Source organism: Rhodnius prolixus, unplaced genomic scaffold, assembly GCF_049639745.1.
Source record: "Rhodnius prolixus isolate KJV_2025 unplaced genomic scaffold, Rpr scaffold_9, whole genome shotgun sequence".
NCBI classification, from domain to species: Eukaryota; Metazoa; Arthropoda; class Insecta; order Hemiptera; family Reduviidae; genus Rhodnius; species Rhodnius prolixus.
Window position 1 is genome coordinate 26,793,200 of NW_027411604.1, and position 13,830 is coordinate 26,807,029.

Below are 13,830 nucleotides of genomic sequence, written 5' to 3' on the forward strand. Positions count from 1 at the left end.
GTGAACGGCTAACACGAATTCCTCTTACTGCAATTTGCGATTTTGTGGACTTATAGGAACACTGTAACTTACCTTAAAATGGTCAAAAATGATTTTTCCATAAATATTATACATGAGGTTATAGAAAAAAAAATTTAGTAGGCTATTCTCAAAAATCTCAAAAAAAAAAAAGTGAATAATCTGTTGAGTAAAATGTCATTTCTGATTAAAGTATTTTGATTGGTATGATTATTTGTCAAAGTCCAGAATTCGGAGCCCCAAGCTAAATATAAAAATTTCAGTTTTCCAATGGTTTTTAGTTTTCAAAAATTTAGAAAAATTTCACACTTCCCTTACCTATTCAGAGGAAATAAAAGTATAGAATATCAACAAGTTCAATTTGAACAATGTACAAATTTGTTAATATCTGAAAATTAACAAGTAAATTTAGAAAATAAGAAACAGCTAAATGAAATACTGTATAAACTTAATGTTACCGTGAAGGTATTTAAAGAGTTACAAATAGCGGCTTTCTTATAAAACAAAAATAACTTTATAAGTGTACGTGACGTTGCACACGATGATTCTCACTATAAAGGAGGCAGTGATTTTCCAGGCTCGAAGGTCGTGACAATGAACCAGTAAATGTATGAATGGAATTAAAACAAAGAGCTGATTATGTTTACGGTGGAGGTTAAGTAGGTATACACAATGTAAATATATCGATTCTATATTGTACGACCTATCTTCTTTGCTTTTATATATAATTTTACAGTTCCATGACTCTGATAATAAAATACCCTTATTTCCGCTACTTTGCTCTTATACATTTACAAGGCTTAACATCTAATTACGAAATTAGGTATTTTGACGGTGCGCCTATATTCACTTCATTAACTTTTTCTAATAAATAAAAAGTAGTTTGCTGGGACTCGAATTTGGGTATCATCATTTATTCAACCATGAGGGTAATATCAATTTCTCTTCTTTTATAATTGATTTTGGAATTGTTTCGACTCTTTTCTTAAAAGTTCTCGCTCTTATCGTTGAAAGTAATATTTGATGTAGATAAAGTTTATTGCCTCAAGAAAGCATAAGATTATTTTTAATACATAATATAATGTTTCTTATTTATTATCTGAAAATAAATTTATTACTTAAATTAATTAAATTTTTGGGTTGTTTTTAAAACCAATGAACAAACAAAAAATGGCACATTTTCACATTATTTTATCTAACTACAGCTAGGCACTTAGCGGCTGTGGCAGTAAAATGTTAATGCTCATGCTATCTATCGGTTAGTTTTGGTACTAATTATAATACATGTAACCTACGTTAGTGGTAAAGGTTATTTCTTGTTATCACTGTCCATGTTTTATTTTATTTTTTCAAGATTCTTTAGTTACTTTAATTATTTTAATAACTTAGTAAGATTTCGTTTAATTTATTCAAGATTGATGTAACATAAAATCGAACAACTGCAAGGTAAATTAACTAGTATTTTTTAGCATAATTTTAATATTTATTTATTTTATCTTTAGATAAGCCGAAATATCAATGTCTGTTATCTTAAATTATCAAATTAATTTATAAATAATGATTTAACTATTGGTCTAATTATATTGGAGGGTTTTTGTGCTAAAAAAAAAAAAAAAAAAACAGTGTCATCATTCAATACATTTTTACTGCTGTGTTTGTGACCATGTTTCAATTCAGCCCTAACTTTGCAAACTATGTTCAGCAATTACAAAATGTGTTTTCAAGTGTATACTTAAATTGTCCTACATTTGTAAGTAGTACTTATTTTTATGTATTCATATACATATTGGTCTAACTACATGCGTGATTTATGTATTCATTATAAATCAAACGTTGTAGTAAAGATAAAATAACGAAGTAATTGAAGAGTTAAAAGTCAGAAGACCTCCACAATCTTCAGTACATTTATGTTCATTCTATTATATACATTTATCTACCCAGAAAAGACAATCTTGTGTTTGTGTATTTTAAACTGATTTTTCCATTTTTTAATTACTAAATAAGGGGCGTCAACAGAATATAATTGTACTTCTAGTAAACCTAACAGATTTAGAAATTACTCAACAAAAAAACAGCGGTATTCTTTAGGTAAACAATTAACAATTCCTATTCAATCGTAGGTTTTAATTTACTGTCATTGTCGTAAGTCTACAGATTTAACTACTTGTAATGCGGATGAAAGTTATTTTGAATGAATCATTTACTAAACTAAACACAAGTTTTCACTTTTTAAGTGCATGAAGTGATAAAGCAGTTAGAAATTTCTAACTCCTTTTTAGTTTAATTGTTCTAGTAATTAGTTAGTTATCCTCAACTAACCTGTATTATGTCCATCCTGCAGTTGGTCATTAAATTTAACGACCTGTAAGCGGCATCGTTGACATCAAATCTGGAATTAATTATTGAAATTTACGCACCCTTGGTACCTTGACTAAAAATAAATTTTATTCTAATTTAAAGGTTGCAAAATGTACAGCTTATTTCAGTGTTATTTTTTTGTGCCCATCCACTTGATTTTGGGAGTACATCCAAATTTATAGTTCTTGATTAGTTTTAAATTTCACATTTCTATTAAAGTTTTCTCGATATACTCCAAAATAGGAACAACGGGTTTTTTAATTATTATTATTTATTGTAATTCACACAATACTGAATACATGTATTACTGGTAGAATATGCAAGTGTGGCATTTAATCAAATGACTTACTTTATACAATCTCTACTGCAAAGTTAAGTTAACAGAGTATACTTACTTGTTAAAATAATTTTACTTTTTATATTAATTAAGATAAGACAAAAACAATCCTTTGTTATATTGACAACGCTCCCTCAGTTTCCAATTTAATGCATGTCTAAACTGCTTGCTAAATTCTAACGCAAATTGTCTGGCATCTTCTTAAGACTTCTAGCCATTACTTACCAATATTAAAATAGTATCTTACATTTTAGGTAATTTATTGATTTTTGTATAAAGTAAGTTGTAAGAAATTATATGAAATGGCAGGATTTTATACTCTGTTGGTAAAATATTCGTAAAAGTTTAACTCTATTATTCGAGCTTGTAGTTTTATAGCTTCTGGGTGATCATCACTCTCTCTAATGTGCCAAAATAGTACTCTGTACAGTTGAACCATATCATTAATATTTTATTTTTTATAACCCATTTATTTATTTATAACAATGTGACAACCTAGAATAGAATGAAATGTATTATATATTTGAAGAAGATACCCAGTGATATCACTGCTTCGGATTGGTCACTTTTATTTAAATAATTTTGTTAGAAATAAACTATACTTACAATTTGAGTGAAATCCTTTTGTAAAAAGTTGTATTCAGAAAGAGATGGTTGTTTGTTTACTTTATAATATTAGTAATGGCGTAATTTGGAATAAGTTTGCAGGATAATGGAATTATTGATTCAAACTGGGTGATTGATATCACCGATCATTGAATTGACAGCCTTTTTCCCTCCATCTTTGCATTTTACTATTGAATATTCTGTTGAACAAAATATAGAAACTAGAGAGAAAATTTCTTTTTAAATAATTTTCCTAAATTATTTTTACATAAAAGGCAGAACAATACAATCAACAATAAAAATATTTACAGATATGTTTTTAGGTTTAATGTGATGTTGTTGATTTACAACTTGTTTTGATTCAATTACTGCTACCGTTTTTTTGCACTTTTTATCATCGGTTTGGTATAGAGAATTTCAGTTTCCACATAAAGTGCCACCTGCTACACTTCACCACAGAAACTGTTGACTCGATAACGGCAGTAATACCAACTATAAACCAAAAACCAAGTTGCAGATTTTCATGTTTTTTTTTTTTTAAATTTTTGAGATGTTCTATTTTTATTCACTTCCATGTTCCTTTTGGCGTCTCCATCACTGAGATAAGGGCCCCCGTAGTAGACTGGTCCATCAACAGTGTCGCTGTCTGTAGAAGCAACCATCCAGGTTTTATATTCTTCTCGTTTTGGATGAACCCTCATCTTACCAGACCGTATTTTAACGCGGCCTTATCCGGTCGCCAAATTGTGCTGGCTGTGGTGAGTCCGATGAAACTGTGAGGCACTTTGTTGAGGTGTGTCCAGTTTGTTCTAAAACTAGATTCCTCGTCTTCGGTAGGGTAAATGTTTCCCTGCCGGAGATTGTGGCATCGGGTAATCTAAACGAACTTTCTAGGTTTATTCAGTGCACTGGGCGATTGAGTCGTTATGCTCCCTAGTGCCCTGTTACTAATTTATTAGTTTATTATATTAGCATCTGGCAACTTTTAGCCGGATTTGTTATTTTTTTTTAAACCCCGGTATCTCTTATGAGATGAGGGGTGGGCGGGGAACAATGGGCATTAGGATTGCCTGCGTTCCTTCCACCTTTTGGTGGAACCGCCCGTCTTAAACAATCAAATCTAATCTCTACCAGACCGTATTTTGGGGTCTGCCACCTCTTTTTTTGACTGTAGTTTAGAAGTAATTCCATGGACATTCAGCTATTTACTATTCTTTTGCATCTTTAACGAGGATCTTCTTAGCTTATTTTTTTTAATTAGAAGTAATATACCCAATTTTTGAGAAGAGCTTTTGTTCTATTATTTGATACAGTGATACCAGATATGCCGACTAATTCGCGTGTGCACCAAAATACAAGAGAGAGGCAAGGTTTTACTTTGTAACCTTCGTTTGTAGTTAATTGCTGCTCATGTCTGTTTTCTACTGGGTTTCCTTTATATATTTTGAGATAATTTTTTACCTTGACTTTGTTTACACATTAATTACATATTTTTTTCATTTTCTTAACTTGAACAGTTTATTTTAGGGATTTTTTTTCACTATAAAATAGCTGGTGAATATAAAAGTATTGTCCAAAAAACATTATGCTACCACATATTACCAGTGCTTCTTTTTCTTTAACTTTTGTTTGTGAAGTACTAGGATCGTGCTAAATTTTGGAATTTGAGTTTTTCCAGAAATTTCTGTTTTGAAATTTACGTAATAAAATGGTTTAATGTGTGTGTTTTTTCTCAAGAAAACTAAAAAATATCAGGAAGTTAAAATATTTGTTTTAAATCTCTCAAATTGAAGTACCATTTTTAAAGAACGAATTTTGAGATTATCTCACAAATGGCTCCTATTTTCTTTAAAATTCTTTTGCTCCCTCATTTTCTTTTATGTCGTCAACTTTGAACTATTTTTCATGTAAAATTGTTTGTTACTTATGAAAACTTGGAAAAAACTTATCAGCAATAATCTACAGATTTTCTGTAAGAATTACCTGGCATAAACCAAATGAAATTCTATACTGCTTGTCTATTTCATGAATGATCGCTTGAGGGTGTTCATTAGAGCAAAAATTAGGTCGTCCATCGTGGTTGAAGGTCTTCTTAAAAGGTGCATTGTCAAACTCTCTTTAAATTGTAGCACTAATTGGCATCGTTATAGATTTGAAAAAAAGTTAAAAACTTGAATGATTTTTCACTTATTTTAAACAAAAAACGTTGCCATTCGTTTTTGGTTTGTATCAAAGTTGTTAAAACGCAAAAAAAAGAGAAAAGTACTTGTTTTACTTAAACAGGTGTAGGTTAACAACTAAGAAGGTTATCATCGTTCAGTAAACTCTAGTGTTGTTATGGTGAAAGTTCGTGGCTAAAAGGTTATGCTAACTTCCATTATTCCATGTCCCTTATCTGCGCGCGCAATTTGAACCGTTCTGGAATATTCTATTGATGTCTTTTTTTACTAAATCAGAAACATTTGTTGAACGGATTTTCAATTGTTTCACTGAAAATGGCCCTAATTATTCGTTTTTTCTTTCAGAGAATCCCTGAAATCAATAGAAAAATAAGGTGTGCCTGTTATTTTATTTGATATTTGTTTTCAGAGTAAATTGCTTCTAGGGTAATAAAAGAAAAATGTTTATATTTTTTTAATAAATTGTTTTCCATATATCATGAATTGCCCTAGAGTAAAAAAATAAAATAAAATCTGTTATATAGTTAAAATTGGGCAATTATTATGCGAACGATTAGCAGAGACAAGGTTTCCATTGTTGGCCAGCTTCCAGCCGATGAAGTAGAGAGCTTGCTAGAACAGCCGACTGGGCGCTACATGGAGCAGATAATATACAATGGGCCCCTCATAGCCCACTGAGCCTTACATTCCATTAATAATGATTTGTCACTTTAAAAAAAAAAATATATAAAAATAAAAATAAATAACTTAATAAATGAAGACAGAAAAAAATAGTGATCTCACATACTTAGGACTCAGATAAAAGTTTCTTTTTTTGGACATTCTCTTACAATGCTCAGAGAGCATCTTGGATGAATGATTTCACTTGAGTACGTTAAAAAGTTGAGTCTCATGGATGTTAGGCAAGAATTGATCATTTTTTTTTTTAATCGAAGTTCAGTGCACTGCAAAAACAAAATGCAAAACTTAGCACCGTTGATGAAAAGCATTACTAGGAGCTCCTAGGAACAGAAAATATAAGGCCAGCCAGCTGGATTCGAACCTGGGGTCTCTACGTGGGAATCCAGTGTACTAACCAATGAGCTAATCTCAGAATACATCATTATAATTACGAGCGGCCCTTATTTTCTCGTGAGAATTCAGTTTCGAAACTTCTACTCGATTTTATTACTTCTTCTTTGCTCAGTATTACTTCATCTATTTATTTCACTTTTTAATGAACTGCCCGGCCTCATCATCACACAGAGCTAAATATTTACTAAAACATTTTTCTGCAATCTCAGACTGTGATAAATTGATTTCATTATTGAGTTTTTCAACTAATACATCTGAAAAGAAAATAAAGGATATATACCTATTTTATAACGAAAGTTTTAAATTAAGAAATTAATTATTATCTTCATTCATTTATTCATTATTATCTTGAGGCGCCACGATAGCCGAGCGGTTAGAGGCGACACCTGCGAAGCTAATATGTTTTGTGGTACTGGGTTCGATTCCCGGTATTTAGGCCTTGCATTTTATTTAATGGTTAATAAAAGAAATTTACAGTGAAGTATGTTTGCTAGTCGCTTCCGCCCACGACACCTAATTGGTAGTTGGACGTTAAGCCCCGCCTGAAAAAAAAGGCGATTACTTTACTTTTACTATCCTCAAACCTATGTGGACTTACGGACTAGATCTGTCTGGGGTTCAGCCAAACCTACAAACATACGGACTGTAACAGACATTTCAATCAAAACTACTCCGACAGATAGTTGACGCTCCTTTCCACGGTGACTAATCTCCCTCTTTATAACCTTTGTGGCCTATTGTGTGTAGTTCATCTAAAGTGGAGTTCAATGACGTATTGGCCAACTTCATATTTTCCACTGTTCTTTAGTGACGTCACTTTAAATTTTTTCTCAAAATACGAGGGTCGTTTGAAAAGTCCGTGCAAAGTCAGAGAGATAGCACCACTGGCGCGTATCGAGGTTATGTTTAGTTAGTAGCATCTCTTGGAAGAACACACACCAAGTTTCAGCCAGATCGGTCTATTTCTTTGTGTTTGGCATTCGTTTGAATCGAGGAAGTCGAGTGATTTTCAAAAAATGGACGAAAAAGAATTTCGTGTGTTGATTAAACACTACTTTATGAAAGGCAAAACGCCTCAGGAGACTAAAGAGAAGCTTGATAAACATTATGGTGACTCTGCACCTTCGATTAGAACAGTTTATAAGTGGTTTCAAAATTTTCGGAGCGGCCATATGAGCACAAGTGACGCTGAACGTTCTGGACGCCCTGTTGAGGTTACTACTCCAGAAATCATTGATAAAATCCATGATATGGTGATGGATGACAGAAGTGTGAAGGTGCGTGAGATTGCTAGTGCTGAGGGCATCTCGAATGAACGGGTACATAATATTTAGCATCAACATTTGGACATGACAAAGCTATCCGCAAGATGGGTGCCGCGATTGCTCACGCTTGACCAAAAACGAAATCGTGTGAAGTGTTGCAAGAACGGTTTGCAGCTGTTCCAGAAGAATCCGCAAGACTTTAAGCGTCGTTTCGTCACTGTGGATGAAACATGGATACATCACTACACTCCTGAGTCCAAGGAACAATCTAAACAATGGGTTACCAAGGCGAAGACCGTTCCTTCGGCCGGAAAGATTATGGCGACTGTCTTTTGGGATTCGCAAGGAATAATCCTCATCGACTATCTGGAAAAGGGTAAAACTATTACAGGTGCATATTATTCATCGTTATTGGACCGTTTGAAAACCGAGCTGCAAGAAAAACGCCCACGATTGGCCCACAAAAAAGTCCTTTTCCATCACGACAACGCACCAGCTCATACCTCAGCAGTTGTGGTCGCAAAATTAATGGAAATAGGGTTCCAACTCGTTTCACATCCCCCCTATTCTCCAGACTTGGCTCCCTCGGTCTACTATTTGTTCTCCAATATGAAGAAATGGCTGGCGGGAAAAAGATTTTATTCAAACAAGGAGGTGATTGCAGAAACGAATGGCTATTTTTCAGACTTGGACAAATCCTATTATTCGGAAGGGATCAACAAACTAGAGCAGCGTTGGACGAAGTGTATAAGCCTAAAAGGAGACTATGTTGAAAAATAAAAAAGGTTTACCCCAAAAAATTAAGTAGTTTTTATTTTTGCACGGACTTTTCAAACGACCCTCGTACATTACTTTTTTTTGGCAATAAAAATGTTATTACTCAGAAAGTTTTAGTCCGAATTTGATTCTGATACTAATAAATAAACTTCCCTTATCTGTTAGACTTGGTCTTTCAAAATTTTCTATTGTACCCTATTTGAAACTAAGCAAATTAACCTTCGATTATCAACATAGCACTTGATTAAAATATTTCCTGATATTTTCTCAAATATTTCAGAGAGATAAGAAGTAAATGTTTAAAGTGCAATTTGTAACCTTAGACTTCCTCATTTTAAGGCACCCTACTTTAAAAATTGACTACTGGTCCATCTGAAAGAGTTTTCAATGAATTAAACAACTTGATAAACCAACACTCTTGAGTGCTCGTGAACACCTTTTCTTGCAAAACAAACGTAATTTTTCATATGAAGATAAAAAAGAATCCTGGAAAATGATATACCGTTTGAAAGCCCATTAAACAAGGAAACTTTTATAAAAAGTGCCAGCACCTAGGTCTGATAATGATCACGTAAGGGCCTAATGAGTTTTCTTAAAAATTTCTATTACTTTTATTTTTCCAGCATCCGGAGGAAGATTGAGGCTGTTTGGAGAATAACTTATGCTTCAAAATGGTGTCAATTTTTAGGAAATTTATCTGTCTTTCTAACCGTGTCATCAGGATCGAATTCGGAATAAACCTTAATGAGTAATAACATTTTTATTGCAAAAAAGTAATGATTTTAGAAAAAAAAATTAAAGTGACGTCACTCAAGAACAGTGGAAAATATGAAGTTGGCCAATACGTCATTGAACTCCGCTTTAGATGTACTTCACACAGTAGGCCTATGGACAATACTTACTGGTTCACCCTGTATAGCAAACTCCCTCAGTATACCTAACGGGTATAAAAATATTTCATCTGACATAATTGCTCGGTTTATATCGTGCACAAAAGACTTTTTAAAAATAATTTCTGTAGGTTTGTTAGCGCAATTATAATATTGAAATAATAATTAGTATTTAATGGAAAAAGTAGTTACATAGACCGTTTATTGAAATATACCTCTTTTTCCCTTAGTTTAGAACAGTGTTCGCGTAATCCCCATTGAAGAATGGAAATCCAAGATCTCTCTAATTCCTGAAGACCAGCTGATGAAAGCCCAGTACTAAAATTCGCATTTTCCAAACTAACTAATCCTCTACGGTAGTTACAGCATCATTGTGTCATGATTATTGAAACTGATGCTAGAGGGCAAAAAAAAGTGTCAATGACAACAATCTGACGTCATGCCTAAATATAGAAATAACCACAGATCATAATTGCGTAATGAATTATTTTTATTTACTACAACGATTTTACTGTTATGTAAGCTTTTACATAACTATACTTAAAATTTTAACATCATTTTCCTTTTGACATATATAATATACATGCATAATACATTCATATCTTTCAATTATCCCAAAAATTTGACTTAACTCTACATCTTCACTCGTATTTGTTTATTTCTTAATTTAAGACACGTCATTTACAGTTATTGACGTCAGGAGTGTTCGTTAATAGCACTTCCGTTCTCTGGACAGTGTTTTCTTATTACACGTTGTCCAAGACCGCAAAGTGTGGTGAAAGTAATCTAGAAAGTCTAAAGACAAGCATCGTGATTCGAAACCGGGATTTCCGCTTGGGAATCCAATACGCTAACCACATAACTAATCCCTTCTCCTAATTTTTGATATATTATATATGTATATATTTATGTACAGATCAAAATTGTGAATTAATTTAAATTTAATCAATTTATTATTGAAACTTGCGACAGATTTCTAAAAATGATTGTTTTGTATTTCATATAACTATCTTTTTTTCATTTGTAATCCAAAAGACTCACTTAGGATGTACAAACTAAACTTAAGAGACAGGAACTAAACTGACGTTACAAACTGCTCCTCACGATTACTGGACAAACGTTCCCATCTTACTCTAGACCAGTGATGGGCAAAGTACGGCCCGCGGGCCAACTCCGGCCCGCGAAAGTATTTAATCCGGCCCGCCGAGGGTCCATCGATATGGATAGTATATGGCCCGCTATAATTACGTTTTGACGGTCGAGAAGTATAAAGTAGATTCTACTTAGTAGAATAATAGATGCATAACCTATAGGTGAAGCTAAACTAGCCGCGTAGTTACACAAGTGTGTAATGCTGTAATGTTTTTATAATATTATGATTAAAAGCTTTAACACAAAATGCATTTTTTCTATAATTCTGGCCCTCCTCTAGAATTTCTTAAACTTTGTGGCCCTCCATTAAACAAGTTTGCCCACCACTGCTCTAGACAATGAAGTGCTCATCTAGAACACCACGATGTGTGGCTATTAAATAACGAGACTATTGCTATAAAACATTTTATTTTAAATTTATACATATTTAGTTATTATCACCTTCAATATACACCCCTCCCCCTATCCCTACAACGCTCCATGCGAATTTACCATTGTTCGAAACAGTGCTGGAAGTCTTTTTCTGTCAGCTCCTGCACGACTCGTGCCGCTTTTTCTTTCACAGCTTCAATGGACTGAAATCGTGTTCCTTTTAATACAGATTTGACTTTAGGGAACAGATAAAAGTCACATGGGGGCCAGGTCAGGCGAATAAGGCGGATGGCCTAAAACTGGGATGTTGTACTTGGCTAGAGAAACGTCTTGACAGACAATGCAGTGTGAGCCGGCGCGTTGTCTTGATGGAGAACCCATAACTTGTGTTTTTTCCTTACTCTTTCACAAGAGTTGAGCAAGCACCTCACGGTAGTAATGTTGATTAATTATAATCGATATTTTCATCCGTTTTGGACGTGGAAGGGCGACCCGGGCGGTCATCATCACCTACGTCTTCTCTGGCCACCTTGGAAATCAGCTTGAACCACTCAAAAACTTGCGCACGTGATTTAACATTCATCGCCAAAAACTTCTTTTAATAAAAGATAAGTTTCAGTAGCGGTTTCACCAAGTTTCATGTGAAATTTCACGACAATTCGGTGCTCTACTACATTATGTAGTATCATGTTTTCGGCAAAACGAAACTAACACCTCTTACCACAAATAACGGTTCCGGTCAGACAGATTTCTCTACAAACACGTGAGACGCTGTAATCGAAAGAGAAGGCTTTATGCTGCACAGCTGTCGGTCGTTAGGATTTGGCGCATGCATAGTTCTAAAAAAAAAGGGAAACTAACTGTCAGCTGACTAAATTATCTATTTTTATTGAATATTTTATTGCGAATTACTACATAATTTTTTTTTAAAAAAAGAGGTTCTTTATTAATTGTGAACTATAAAAATAATAATTAAAAGTGTGACATAATTTAGTTAATGTCTTGCGAATAATCTTAGTGATAATTTTATGAAGAAAAATTTGAGGCATCATATTATTAATTACATCAAAAGGTAGAGAAATTATTGAAAGACTGATTTGCATGGCAACTTAGTTAACTAATAGTTATCCATCTATTCTATGAAATTGTGCTATAAAACAGTCGAAATGGAAAAGGACGAAATGAATTAAACAAAATTTCTGTGTCTAAATCTTTGTGAGCACAGCTAATTTGTGTTCATACTATTGTGACCAGTTATTCACATTTTGACATTATTTATTTTGCCTTATTAACTATCTATGTTGTAACAGGCTCTTCACAATTATTATTTTGTGAATATGGCCTCCATATGAATGTTTAGTTTCATACGTCCGTCCTTACTCGTCTTGTCCAGAAAAAAAGATAAAAGATCCTTCATATCTATTAATGTTTGACCCCCATATCCTGACAAGATGGATAGATTTGGCCTTCACTCTTGGTCCGTGGTCATTATTCACCTTTCTCTCCCCACGCATGTTGCAGAGAAAAACAACTTGATCGTTACGAAGTGAAGAGAGCTAAAGAAAAATCAAAATAATGTTTTGAGTAGAAGTGAAGGAGATGTCGCAATACTTAGAATTCACTTTTTTTTGTCTTTTTTCTTTCCCATAAATATTTCCCACAGTATCATCCTCCCTACCAAATCTTGCTTATCTCAAAGAGAGAGGAGAGGGAATGTCCTTCATTAAAAAAATCCTATCTCGAGATCTGTGGCATCCGTTGAAGCGATTCCTTATATTACACGATATAAAGGCATTTCAGTTATAAAGAAACGTTTGATTTGTTTAATTGACATTTAAGAAATTATACTGCATTCAACAAATATTGTTTAGAATTTATTAGATCTTACAGACCCTAATGCTGGCCATTTTCATCTACAAAATATTTTTTCAGTAAAGTGTAGCCTAGCATAAAGAGTAAGTCCATATATTAGTGCGAACTGGCATTCTACCGGACTGACCCACCCACACCCTCCCCCAAAAGTGCCCTTATTCGAAGTATTACAGAAAAATGTTTCCTATAAAAATTATAGAGCTATTTGTGAGCTATAATTATACCAAGTTTGAAGGAAATCCAAGCAGCGGTTTTTGAGATAAAGTTAAAAAAGTGAAAAATCTATTCAGTAAAGTGGCACTTCCGGTGGAGCTATTTTGACCAAAAATTAACTGTCGCTTCCTGTGGTGCCACTTGAACCAAATATCAAATTTGAACTCTGTGCGATCATCCGTTCCTGAGATATAGTCGATAAACTAATTGCAGAGCAGTAAATTCAGTCCAAACCTATGTCATCAAGGCAGGTTGGGTTAGAGAACCTCAAATTAGCTGGAAAAAGTAGAGAATTCTAGGAATTACTGGATCTGTAACCCAACCAGCCTTAGCCGCGACTTTTTAACATCACTTCTCTTCTCTTTTCTCTAACTAGCCGAATGCGATCGGTTATTGTCGGCTATTTACGGCTCAACTGACAAAGATTTTTATTTCTAATTTAATTTTTAACATTTATAATATGCACACTCACACGACTTCTTTCTCTAACAAGCCGAATGCGATCGGTTTTTGTCGGCTATTTTCGGCTACATTGACCATGATTTTATTTCCAATTTAATATTTAACATCTAATATGCACACTCACAGGACTTTTTTTTATTAATGTGAACATAGTTAGGTTTTCTTGTAAAGTAGAATCTTTACCAAATGACAGTTGATTTTTATTACTCAATGCACTAATTAAATGGAACTAATTGCGAACATGGGCACACTCT

At 33.5% G+C, this 13,830-nt stretch overlaps 1 protein-coding gene and 1 long non-coding RNA gene across 15 annotated transcripts in view; one reads left to right on the forward strand and one right to left on the reverse strand.

Annotated features, from left to right (window-relative positions):
* The window catches only part of mtd (TLD domain-containing protein mustard), a 510,063-nt gene that overhangs the window by 352,404 nt on the left and 143,829 nt on the right, over positions 1-13,830 (forward strand). The window lies entirely within an intron of this gene.
* On the reverse strand, positions 2,494-5,660 carry LOC141454819 (uncharacterized). The gene is made up of 3 exons (XR_012458979.1): positions 5,303-5,660; positions 3,320-3,519; positions 2,494-3,208 (listed from the first exon to the last, which is right to left on the reverse strand). It is a non-coding gene; the product is annotated as an uncharacterized lncRNA (long non-coding RNA).